This window comes from Colobus angolensis, unplaced genomic scaffold (assembly GCF_000951035.1).
Source record: "Colobus angolensis palliatus isolate OR3802 unplaced genomic scaffold, Cang.pa_1.0 Scaffold49, whole genome shotgun sequence".
NCBI classification, from domain to species: Eukaryota; Metazoa; Chordata; class Mammalia; order Primates; family Cercopithecidae; genus Colobus; species Colobus angolensis.
In genome coordinates, this window is record NW_012118376.1 from 5,086,920 (window position 1) to 5,100,118 (window position 13,199).

Sequence of the window (13,199 nt, forward strand, 5' to 3'; positions counted from 1 at the left end):
CATGGATATTGACCCTATCTCACTTCCCCACTTTTTGTAACGTTTCACTTCTGTGACGCTACAGGGGCCAGGCTCATTCCTCTTCCCTACTCCCTCATTTTCTAAGACACCTCTGTGCAACTCACAGTTGAACTTAGCTGTTTCCCCTTCCACAGTTAATTACTGAAGAAAATGTCTTTGCTGTCTTCAACTAGTGTCCAGCTTTATCTTTTTTTTTTTTTTTTGAGATGAAGTTTTGCTCTTGTTGCCCAGGCTGGAGTGCAATGGTGCAATCTCGGCTCACTGCAACCTCTGCCTCCCAGGTTCAAGCGATTCTCCTGCCTCAGCCTCCTGAGTAGCTGGGATTATAGGCGTGAACCACCACACCCAGCTAATTTTTTATATTTTTAGTAGAAACTGGGTTTCACCATGTTGGCCAGGCTAGTCTTGAACTCCTGACCTCAGGTGATCCACCCACCTTGGCCTGCCAAAGTTCTGGGATTCCAGGCGTGAGCCACCTCAACCGGCCCCAGGTTTATCTTTGACAGTTCTTCTACCAAGTCCTTAGCCTGCATCTTTCTATAAAGTAACATAACCTGCTATAACTTAATGTTATAGCACACATATTGTACCATGTTGGTACCTAGTTTCTCCAAGTATAATATTTGATCACTGGGCTGGGCATGGTGGCTCACACCTGTAATCCCAGCACTTTGGGAGGCTGAAGTGAGAGGATCCCTTGAGCCTAGGAGTTTGAGACTAGCCTGGGCAACACAGGGAGACCCTGTGTCTACAAAAAATAAAAAAAAAATTAGCCGGGCATGGTGGTGCATGCCTGTGGTCCCAGCTGCTCAGGAGGCTGAGGTGGGAGGATAGCTTGAGCCCAGGAGGTCAAGGTTGTAGTGGGCTGTGATCGTGCCACTGCACTCTAGCCTGGGTGACAGAGTAAGACCCTGTCTCAAAAAAACAAATCAAAACAAAAATTTAATCACTGCATGTTATGTGTTATAAATTTCTTAACCAAAAACCTATTAAGATTTTTCTTAGTGTAAAAGGACTATATGTTCAGCATGGAAAATGAGAAAAATATAATCAACAAAATACAAACCAACCATCCAATAATTCCACTACCCAGTCTTGCCTCTTTCTAATCCATTTCCAACTTTTGGTGTTAACATTTTTATATATTGCATATCATTATGGTCTAAATATTCTGTGAATATATCTGTATGATTAAGCATAATTTTAAAAGCAAAAGTGGGATCATAATTTTTAAACAGATGCTTTTTCTACTTAACATTTTCCCATGTCATTAAATATTCTTCAGAATGTGATTTAAAGATTATACAACATTCCATTGTATGGATTTACTAACATTTATTTAACAACTCTATTACTGTTGGATTCCCCCTTCCTTTCCCCACTAACAATATTTTCCCATTACAGACAGTACTGAAATAGTCTTGTAAGCAAGTCTTTGGACTTATACTTAGTTATTTATTTGGATGAATTCAGAAGGGAGCATTTAACTCCACTGATGACTCACTTCTGTCTCTTGGCTTCTATGCTATCACACTCTCCCTTGTCTCTCTGGCCATGCTGTTTCTCCTGCAGGATCTTCTGTGGTCCCTATAAGATTTTGGCTGGACCTGTGTTTTTTCCCCCCATTCTCTCTAAACAAGCTCACTCATTCCAAGGCTTCACTTACCATGCCTATGCTGATATCTCCTGATCTATATACCTTAAGTCTACATATTTCCCCTGAAGTCCTGAAGATCTCACTATTTTAGATGTCCCCACTTGGATGTCTTACAAGCACATAAAAACTCAACATAGACAAAATGGAACTCATAATTTTACTCTCCAAATCCTTATCTGCAGTGATTGCTATTTGAGTAAATAACACCATTATTTATCCAGTGGCTCAAGTCAGGAACCTGATAGTCTTGCTTGCCTTCTCCATTATATTGCTTGTTTTGCCAGACCCTATTGATTCTACTTTCCACCTTTGAGCTCTAGAATCTATTTACTTCTCTTCATCCTCACTGTCACCTCTAGATCAGACTGTCATCTCTTTGCTAATGCAAATGTAGTCCTGTCCTCTGAAATTTAAACTCCTTAAATGGTGATATGGTTTGGCTGTGTCCCCACCCAAATCTCATTTGAATTGTAACTCCCACAATTCCCATATGTTGTGGGAGAAACCAGGTGGGAAGTGATTAAATTAGTGACTAGGAAACACCTGCACTGTTCTTGTGATAGTGAATGAGTCTCAGGAGATCTGATGGTTTTAAAAATGGGAGTTTCTCTGCACAAGCTCTCTCTTTGCCTGCTGCCATCCATGTAAGACATGACTTGCTCCTCCTTGCCTTCCGCCATGATTGCGAGGCCTCCCCAGCCACATGGAAATGTAAGTCCATTAAACCTCTTTCTTTCATAAAATGCCCAGTCCTGGGTATGTCTTTATCAGCAGTGTGAAAACAAACTAATACAAATGGTTTCCCATTACCTTTGGGCCTGGGTCCATATTCCTTACCATGGCTGAACAGGAGTTTTTTAAGAATAACAGGTCCTGCCTATTTCTGCAGCTTCATTTATTGATACCCAACACTCTACTATAAGCCATTGTTTCATAGGTCAACTTCTTGTTCGCTCTGCCTGTTCCATTGTTACATGACCACATCACAGGGTATATCTAGTATGGTGTCTGGCATAACAGACATTTCAAAGGATGTGTTGAGTTAATAAATGCATAAATATTGGGTGAGAGAGTGTTAATATATTTTCTAGAAGCTACATGTATACTGATTGAAAAACAGTATAGTTAAGACTAGAGTCTAGTCTCCAAAATCTAGACTATTTCAGAAGAGTCCAATTCCTGTTCCACAGCCTTGGATTAATTTCTTTACTTCTCTAAGCTTCAGTTTCCTCATGTGTTAAATGAGGATCATAGTATCTACATCAAGCAGATATTGTGGGCATTAAATAAGATAACTTAAGTATGGTATTTAGTACAATGCCTAGCATATAAATGTTTGATAAATGAAATCCAGCAACAATGGCAATGATGATCACGATACATTGCATCCAGACAGGTGTTCCACTTTCTGCCAAACTGTTACAGTGTATACATGTTCCAATATGCTTTGCAAGTTGCTATTAGTAATTTTTATAAAATGTCCCGTGTTGTCTGCAATGATATAGGTGAAAATTTTATATTTCTTTGATGAATAGTTATGGGGAAAAGAAAGAGAGCTCAGACTGTTACTGTGTCTATATAGAAAGAAGTAGACATAAGAGACTCCATTTTGTTCTGTATTTGAGATGGTGTTAATCTGTAACCCTACCCCCAACCCTGTCCTTGCAAGAGACATGTGCTGTGGTGACTCAAGGTTTAATGGATTTGGGGCTGTGCAGGGTGTGCTTTGTTAAACAAGTGCCTGAAGACAGTATGCTTGTGAAAAATCATCACCATTCTCTTAATCTCAAGTACCCAGGGACACATACACTGCAGAAGGTCGGAAGGTCGCAGGGACCTCTGCCTAGGAAAGCTAGGTATCGTCCAAGGTTTCTCCCCATGTGATAGTCTGAAATATGGCCTCGTGGGAAGGGAAAGACCTGATCGTCCCCCAGCCTGACATCCGTGAAGGGTCTGTGACTGAGGAGGATTAGTATAAGAGGAAAGAAGGCCTCTTGCAGTTGAGATAGAGAAAGGCATCTGTCTCCTGCGCATCCCTGGGCCAGGGAATGTCTAGGTGTAAAACCCGATTGTATGTTTGTTTACTGAGATGGGAGAAAACTGCCTTAGGGCTGAGGGTGGGACTTGCTAGCAGCAATACTGCTCTATGTGCACTAAAAAGGTTTATGGAGATATCAAAGCACAGCACTTTTCCTTAAACTTATGTCACAGAGATCTTTATTCATATGTCTTACTGCTGACCTTCTCCCTACTACAATCCTATTATCCTGCCACTTCCCTTTTTCCAAGATGGTACAGATAATAATCAATAAATACTGAGGGAACTCAGAGACCAGTGCTGGCGTGGGTCCTCTGTATGCTGAGTGCCGGTCCGCTGGGCCCACTTTTTCTTTCTCTATACTTTGTCTCTCTGTCTCATTTCTTTTCTCAAGTCTCTCATTCCACCTAACGAGAAACACCCACAGGCGTGGACAGGCAGGCCACCCCTTCAAATAGCAATATACCTATTATTAAATATCCTTTTTTTTTGAGAGAGAGAGAGAGTCTCACTCTGTTGATGAGGCTGGAGTGCAGTGGCATGATCTCAGCTCACTGCAACCTCTGCCTACCGGACACAAGTGATTCTCCTGCCTCAGCCTCCTGAGTATCTGAGATTACAGGTGCCCACCACCACACCCAGCTAATTTTTGTATTTTTAGCAGAGACGGGGTTTCACCCTGTTGGCCAGGATGGTCTCAAACTCCTGACCTCAAGTGATCTGCCCGCCTTGGCCTCCCAAAGTGCTGGATTACAGGTGTGAGTCACCGCACTGAGCCTAGACATTCTTGTATTTGTGCATTTTGGCTTTCTTTTTAAAAAATGTTTCAGTGACATCATTCAGTAACATGCACATAACTTTTTTTTTTTCTTAAGTATTTCTTTGGATAAGTTTCCAGGAGTGGTATTATAGGAAATTTATCCATATTTTCATTACTTTTGATACATATGCCAGGTTGCTGCCTATAAAACACGGACTAAATATTTTAATTTTAGAGTCCCTCTCTACATCCTGATTCTTCTACTTATTTTAACTAAAAATGTAAAATTTAATTATGTTTTTCTGTGTATTTGTTTTTCTTTTTCAAATTTTATTTTAGATTCAGAGGGTATATGTGCAGGTTCATTACATGGGTAAATTGCATGATACTGAAGTATGGGGTACAAATGATTCTGTCACCCAGGTACTGAGTATTGTACCCAATATTTAGTTTTTCAACCTTTGCTCCCTCTCTCTGTCCCCCCAGAAGTCCCCGGTTTCTATTGTTGCCATTTTTATGTCCATGAGTACCTAATGGTTAGCTTCCACTTATAAGTGAGAATATGTGGTATTTGGTTTTCTTTTTTTCTTTCCTTTTTTTTTTTGAGACTGAGTCTCGCTCTATTGCCCAGGCTGGAGTGCAGTGGCACAGTCTCGGCTCACTGCAACCTCCACCTCCCAGGTTCAAGCAATTCTCCTGCCTCAGCCTCCCAAGGAGCTGGGATTACAGGAGCCTGCCACCATGCCCAGTTAATTTTTGTATTTTTGGTAGAGACAGGGTTTCACCATATTGGCCAGGCTGGTCTCAAACTCCTGACCTCAAATGATCCGCCCACCTCAGCCTCCCAAAGTGCTGGGATTACAGGCGTGAGCCACCACGGCCGGCCAAAGGATGGTAAATATATATGGTATAGTAAACATACTCTAGAAGTATTCTTTTTTTCTAGCTATATGAAAGTGAGAGTGTTTAACTTTGAGAATTAGTTAGGATTGCCTTTGTTGGTAAGTAACAGAGAAGACTGGAGGTGAGCAGCCTGGAATTGGTGTAGCAGCCACATAACATCACCATTGTCCTAGGTTCCCATCTCTTGGCTTGAGCATATTAATACATGGATTTCATTCTCATGATCAGCTCATGATTCCAATGTGGCTGCTCTGCTCCCAGACTTAAGTCTTCCTTCCAGACAGGAAGAAGGAAAAAGTACAAATGCTTGACAAAAGATAAAGGTATATGCCGCCGGGCGCAGTGGCTCACGCCTGTAATCCCAGCACTTTGGGAGGCCGAGGCGGATGGATCACCTGAGGTCAGGAGTTCGAGACCAGCCTGACCAACATGGAGAAACCCCGTCTCTACTAAAAATACAAAATTAGCTGGGCCTGGTGGCACATGCCTGTAATCCCAGCTACTAGGGAGGCTGAGGCAGGAGAATTGCTTGAACCTGGGAGGCGGAGGTTGCGGTGAGCCGAGATCAGGCCATTGCACTCCAGCCTGGGCAACGAGAGTAAAACTTCGCCTCAAAAAAAAAAAAAAAAAAAAGGTATATGCCAATTGAGTCTGCCCTCTTTTACCAGAAAATAAAAGCTTTCTTGGAAGCCATATCTAATAATCTTTTGCTTACATTTTGTTGGCCAAAATGACCATATGGCTATCCCAGCTACTAGAGGAGTCTGAGGGAGGAAAACAGTTTTAGTGGGGCACATTGCCACCATGAACAAAATTGGGTTTGTCCTAAAGAAAGAAGAGAATGGATATTAATTAAGCAACTTGCAGTATCTACCATGGATGTAAATATGTATGTGATTTTTCATTAATAATATGAAAAATTGCACATTTTATTTCTTTTAAATCCAAACTAAACTTACCAAATTCTCTGCCCTTCTACCACATATTAAAGCAAATTAAGCCACAAAACAAATGCAACTGGGCTTCTCAAACTTATTTCCCTTTTCTTCAGGTTCTTTTTTCCCCCCAGGGCACAGTATCACTCAGGAATTTGAAATCTGCAGTCACAGTAGTGTTTGACCAATAAAACTCAGTCAAAACAGTGCTTTTAATTCTGAAAGCATTCCTGTGACATGTTTTCTTACATACCAAAGGAAGAAATCAAGCATTCTAGGATAGGTGTCCCTTTTTGTCTTTTAGTGCCTGCAGGGAAGATTGTCTTTCTCCATTGCCATGGCTGATATTATTAGCTAACTAGTTAACTGATTGGCTAATAGTTTCAATCTAGAAATCCCTGGGCTACTTCAGTTATTAAAATGTTCTCCTATGGCTCATGCTTGTAATCCCAGCACTTTGGGAGGCCGAGGTGGGTGAATCACAAGGTCAGGAGTTTGAGACCAGCCTGACCAACATGGTGAAACCCCCTCTCTACTAAAATTACAAAAAATTAGCCGGGCATAGTGGTGCGTGCCTGTAATCCCAGCTACTCAGGAGGCTGAGGCAGGAGAATTGCTTGAACCTAAGAGGTGGAGATTGCAGTGAGCAGAGATCACGCCACTGCACTCCAGCCTGGGTGATAGAGTGGGACTCTGTCTCAAAAAAAAAAAGGTTCTCCCTGTGACTTTACGTATTTAAAACATATGATGCATTCCAAATCTACCCATTTATGCCGAGACCAGCTCAGTCAGGGAGACCCTAGCCCCGGGGTGCTAGAGGAATTAAAGACACACACACAGAAATATAGAGGTGTACAGTAGTAAATCAGGGGTCTCACAGCCTTCAGAGCTGAGAGCTTCGAACAGAGATTTACCCACACATTTATTGACAGCAAGCCAGTGATAAGCATTGTTTCTATAGATTATAGATTAACTAAAAGTATTCCTTATGGGAAACAAAGGGATGGGCCGAAATAAAGGGGTAGGCTCTGGTTAGTTATCTGTAGCAGGAGCATGTCCAGGCACAGGTCACTCATGCTGTCGTTTGTGGTCTAAGAATGCCTTTAAGCAGTTTTCTGCCCTGGGCGAGCCAGGTGTTCCTTGCCCTCATTCCGGTAAACCCACAACCTTCCAGCGTGGGCATCACAGCCATCACAAACATGTCACAGTGCTGCAGAGATTTTGTTTATGGCCAGTTTTGGGGCCAGTTTATGGCCAGATTTTGGGGGGGAGCCTGTTCCCAACACATTTGTCTTATTGGAGAATCAAAGATGATGATGAATCTTTCTGAGGAAATGTGTCTTTTCCACGCACTAAATAAACAGAACGAAAACTTGTAATTATGCCCTGGAACTGGGAGCGGGGGGACTTGGAGAGCAATTACACTTAAATGATGTAAAAATGAAAAATGTGCTTCTCAAAAACTAACAGATTATAAAATTTTGCTTAGTATATACTAGAGGAAGTTTTTACAAGTTTTATTGCGAACTAAGGGTTTAATTCCTCCTTCCTGTCTGGGAAAATACTAGATCTAAGAAATTATTGGCCGGGCGCGGTGGCTCAAGCCTGTAATCCCAGCACTTTGGGAGGCCGAGACGGGCGGATCACGAGGTCAGGAGATCGAGACCATCCTGGCTAACGGTGAAACCCCGTCTCTACTAAAAAATACAAAAAACTAGCCGGGCGAGGTGGCGGGCGCCTGTAGTCCCAGCTACTCAGGAGGCTGAGGCAGGAGAATGGCATGAACCCGGGAGGTGGAGCTTGCAGTGAGCTGAGATCCGGCCACTGCACTCCAGCCAGTGAAACCCTGTCTCAAAAAAAAAAAAAAAAAAAAAAAAGAAATTATTTAAACTTGAAAGTATAGGATATTTGGTATGTTTTAGGGCTTCAAAAGCAAAATCTATCCATATGGCATAGGATTTTGTGCACATTTAAGGCAGTATGGAATTCTGGTTAAGGGAGTATGCTCTTGAGCCAACATTAGGATTACTATCTGTGTGACCATGGGCAAATTGCTTAGCTTCTCTGTGTGCCTCAAGGCTCCTCTTAGATAAACTGGGGGTAACAGTGTATACCTGGAAGGATGGTAAGAGGACTAAGCGAATTAATTTCCATAAAGAAGTCTGTAGAGTGCCTGGCAATTTGTTAGCTGTCAAAAATATCAGTTATGATTTTAGCTATTAAGAATTCCTCTTCCCCAGTGCAACTAAAGAGCTCTTTTCTGGGTCATGTGTATTAGTAACCTCCAAAATCCAGGGTTGTGGCAAGCTTTTTTTACTTAAGATGGTTCCACTCCTCTTTAAACATAGAGGAAAAATGCAATGAGAACGAACTCTTAACATGTTTCCTTTGCTAATAACAAAGTAATAATTAAAGCAAGCATTGCAACAACAAAAACCAAAGCAATAATCCTTTTACTCTAAAAACCATTCAGGCAAAAGCCTCAAAGTGTATTTCAAAATATTGTGGTCACAATTTTCAGCATATACTAATCTGATAAAAGCTCATTTTTTTAGTTGTTGTTCTTTGCCTGTAACAGGACTAGCCGCAGACAAAACCCCTCAGACACTGAGATAGTGAAGGGAGTGGCTTTAATCAGCTGGGAGCATCGGCAGGCTAGCGTCTTAAAATCCGAGCTCGTCAGATGCTCAACTTCTGTCCCTTTTAAGGGCTCACAACTCTAAGGGGGTCCACGTGAGAGGGTCATGATCGACTGAGCAAGCCAGGGTGTATGTGACAGGGGCTGTGAACACCGGTGGTCAGAGTGAAACAGAACAGAATGGGAGGTTTCACAATGTCTTTCCATAGAATGTCTGGAATCTATAGATAACAACAGTTGCTAGGTCAGAGGTCCAATTTTTACTACTAGGCTTAGGTCAGGCAGGCCCAGGCCTGGTTTTGGGTCTGGTTCCTAGGTGCTGACCTGTCTTTAGTTTCACTTCTCTTTCCTTTTCTGAGTATAGAACAATATAAAACAATATGAGAGGGTCTCTCTCTTCCCTCATTTGCCCCCTGTGAGACTCTCACTTTTTATTAGTGGGAGTTCTCACTCTCATTGTCGTTACTTATGTCTTCTTGTGCAATATATTAATAGTGATTCATATAGTACACTTGTGCTGAAGCATTCTGGTGAACGAAGGTAGCGATGAGGCTTTTTATCATTTGAAGAAGTCCAGGTAGCAAACAAGGGAGCAGTAAGCAGGTTCCTATTACTATTATAACTCTTATTATAAGAGTTTTAAATCCTCCTAGTGCTGGGAACTGCCTTCTAAACATAGCTTCAGGATCGAATCCATGCTACACTTGTATGGGTACATGTGCCAGTTTTGTCATATTTCTAACTATGTCTTTAACTACTTGCCTTTGATTATCTGTGGGAAGGCAGTAATTAGTAAGGTTAAATTTCTTATAGACCTCTCTTTCAGCTGCTAACAAGTAGTCGAGAGCCAATCTATTTTGATAGATAGCATTTCTTATCTGAGTTTCTTGCCGGGTCAGAATAGTCAAGGCTTGACCGGTTTTATTTAGTGATGATTTCTAAAACAGCTTGCAACCATATGATTCGGCTGAGCATGTAAATGGGGGTCCGGTATCCCCATGAGCCGTCTTGTGTCTAAGCGGCAGGCCTATAGTATTGTATAATTTTCTTAGGGGGCTATTCATTATTTTTCAGTTTGTTTATAGCTATGCTTTTCTTTTTGCGGGAAGCATAGACAGGGAAGCCAAGGAGTTCACATGCTTTTTATGGGCAGTAGGAAGAAAGATGGTTTAATAGTGCCAATAACACAACTACCTGTCCACTGGTCAGGCAGCTTAGCGTAGGTTCTACGTCCACATATCCAGTATAGCCCAGTGGGGCCGTCTAGTCCCAGTGGGATTCTGGGTGGGCCTAAATGGTCTGCAATTTTGGAAATTTACTGAATGGATTTTTATCTGTATCGTTTGAACTCCACCATGTATTTGTTTTTGTGGTACTATTATACAGTTTTTGTCCTAGGCAACTAAGTCATTCTACAGAATGAGTGAATTCTTTCCTTTTTCTAGCTATGCAATATTGTCCAATAATTGAGACTTTTAGAACCTAGAAATGATAAGGGTGATTCTTTAGGGCCGGGAATTCATCAGGAACTGGGTCAGGAGGCACTAATTCTCGGGCTTCTTATGACCATTGATCTCCTATTACAGTTCTTTCACAAACATAACATTTAGAGACTGGGCTACATACCTTGAATAGAATAGCATTATACAAACAAGTTTCTTTTAGAGTCCTGGTACACTTATAATAACCATAAAATAATAGGATTGTAGCACTCTTTTGTCCTACCTCAGTGACTTGATGTGTATACTGGGAACAGTCCTCAATCTGAAGGTCAGTTGAGGTCCTTACTGTACAAGTCCACATTTTAAGGAAAATGAGTCCCGTGATGAGTGTCCTCATGCTTCGGCCGTGCGTGGACCAGTCAGCTTCCGGGTGTGACTGGAGCAGGGCTTGTCATCTTTTTCAGAGTCACTTTGCAGGGGTTCATGAAGCTGTTCCCATCCATATATAGCTCCTAGTCTACTGATGTTTAAGGATGGTCTCAGAGGTTGGACCCACTAGAATAAACTGAGTCTAATATCTCTACACAGTTATGTTTAACTGGGCTCCCTCATACCAGGAGTAAGGTGACAGGGTTTAGGGTGAAGCAAACTTTAATGGTTATGCAGGAATTTTCACAGAGCAAGCTTTGGTATCTAGTTAGTCTAGCATTCATTAGCTAATGATGTCCTTTGGTATTTATTAAAGTCACCACAGCATGGGGGGACTTTATGTTTAGGTTTGGCCTAAGAGTTAGCTTATCTGCTTCTTGTGCTAACAGGGCTGTTGCTGCCAGGGCCCTTAGATATGGGGGCCAGCCTTTGGAAGCCTTGTCTAGTTGTTTTGAGAGATAGGCCACTGGTCTTGGCCAGGGCCCTACAGTCTGGGTTAAAACTCCAACTGCCAGTTTTTTTTTTGACACATAGAGTGTAAAAAGTTTTGTCAGGTCAGGTAGCCCCAGGGCTAGGGCCGACCTGAGTTTTTCTTTTAAGTCATGAAAAGCTTGTTGCTGTTGGTTGTAATAGATGTAGTTTATCTAATTTATATTTTTATTGACTGTCATCTACCAAAATACTGACTTAAATCCCGTAACTATTTGATTTCAAGCTTTAAATTGATCTGGTATTCCTTGCGAGACTCCAATTGCATCTAAATAGATGTGAGAGTCGAAAGACCCATAAGGAGCTTCTCTCTCTTTATGATGTCTTATTTTTTTCTTTCTGTGGTTGATGAAATGCCAGGGTGAAAGGGATAGCCAAATGGACTAAAGCACAAGTGCCACTCTAGTTATTCGGCAGAGTGCCCAGTAAAGGTCCACCACAATACCAGCACACATACGCACAGGGATGAACAAGGGCTGACAGATTGATAAGCTCTTAAAAATTCTTAAGCTCACTGCATCCCTTCAGGTCTCCAAGGAATGCTAAGTTTCCTCCCTGTTGTGGGAGACATGAAGTGAACTTAGTGTTGGGACACGGAAGCTGGATGGCCCTCAGGGGCTGACCTGCAGGGTGCTGGACTTTGGGATATAGCAGAGATGGAGCTTGGCATGACTTATTACTCCAGGCTGCAGAATCCTGGAGAAGAGCTACCATGGAACCCATGTTTAGTCGATTGGAGGACCGTCTTAGTGCAAAGGGGACAATCTGGGCCTCTGGCCTGCCATGTGCACAAGCATAATAATTGCTTTTGTTTAACGTGCAGATGGAATATTTGATCCATTTCAACTAGGCATTTGCATCTTGATATGCTTTTTTTTTTATTATTATACTTTAAGTTCTAGGGTACACGTGCACAATGTGCAGGTTTGTTACATATGTATACATGTGCCATGATGGTGTGCTGTACCCATTAACTCGTCATTTACATTAGGTGTATCTCCTAATTCTATCCCTTGCCCCTCCCCTCTCCTCACAATAGGCCCTGGTATGCTGTCTTAATTGCCAAACTTTGTTTTAAGTTTTTAACTTCTATGATCCTCTAGTAAAATGAAAGTTTCCTTTAGCACCTATTTTTATTAGTTTTTAGATCAAAGAAAGCTAAACACCAATTTATATTTAATAACGCTTCTTGTATGATTTTTATACTAGATAAGCTAAATTTTACCTTTATATTAGTGTGTTATTAATGTTAAACTTAATTTTAATAAAGCCTTATAGACATATTTATCTAGTTTTTAATGTTTGACCATAAGGTAAGATTTTATAGACTCTTTTTAACCTTTTATAATTTTTGTTAAAGAGCAGGTTGGTGCTTTAAAAAAAACCTGTTGCGTTTTTACTTTAATGTCCAGTTCACAGAAAAACTGGATGATACCTTTTTAACTTTAGCTAATATGTTTACACACAGAATTTTCCTTACAATTAACCTTTTAAAACTTGCTTAAACTTTCAAAACAATAATTTTTTTTAACCTTTTAGTGTAGGTAAAAATCCATATTCTTATGCCTCCTTATAAACTTTTTACCAAAGGTATATTTTACTTTTCTTATACAGCTTGCACATAAACTGTTTCTTCAATAGTACTCAGGAGACCTTATTACTTTTAAATTATACAACATTTTTTGCATAAATTTTTTTATGACTTTTTTTCTTTCACAACTTTTGCAGACAATTCTTCAACATGTCTCAATTTTCTGACTTATTACAAACATTTCTTTCTTTAAACAACCAGTTAATTTATTTCAGGACAAGAATTTACCATATAACACTCTTATTACATAAGTTCTGCCTCCCCCCCTTTTTTTTTCCTTTTTTTTTTTTTTTTTT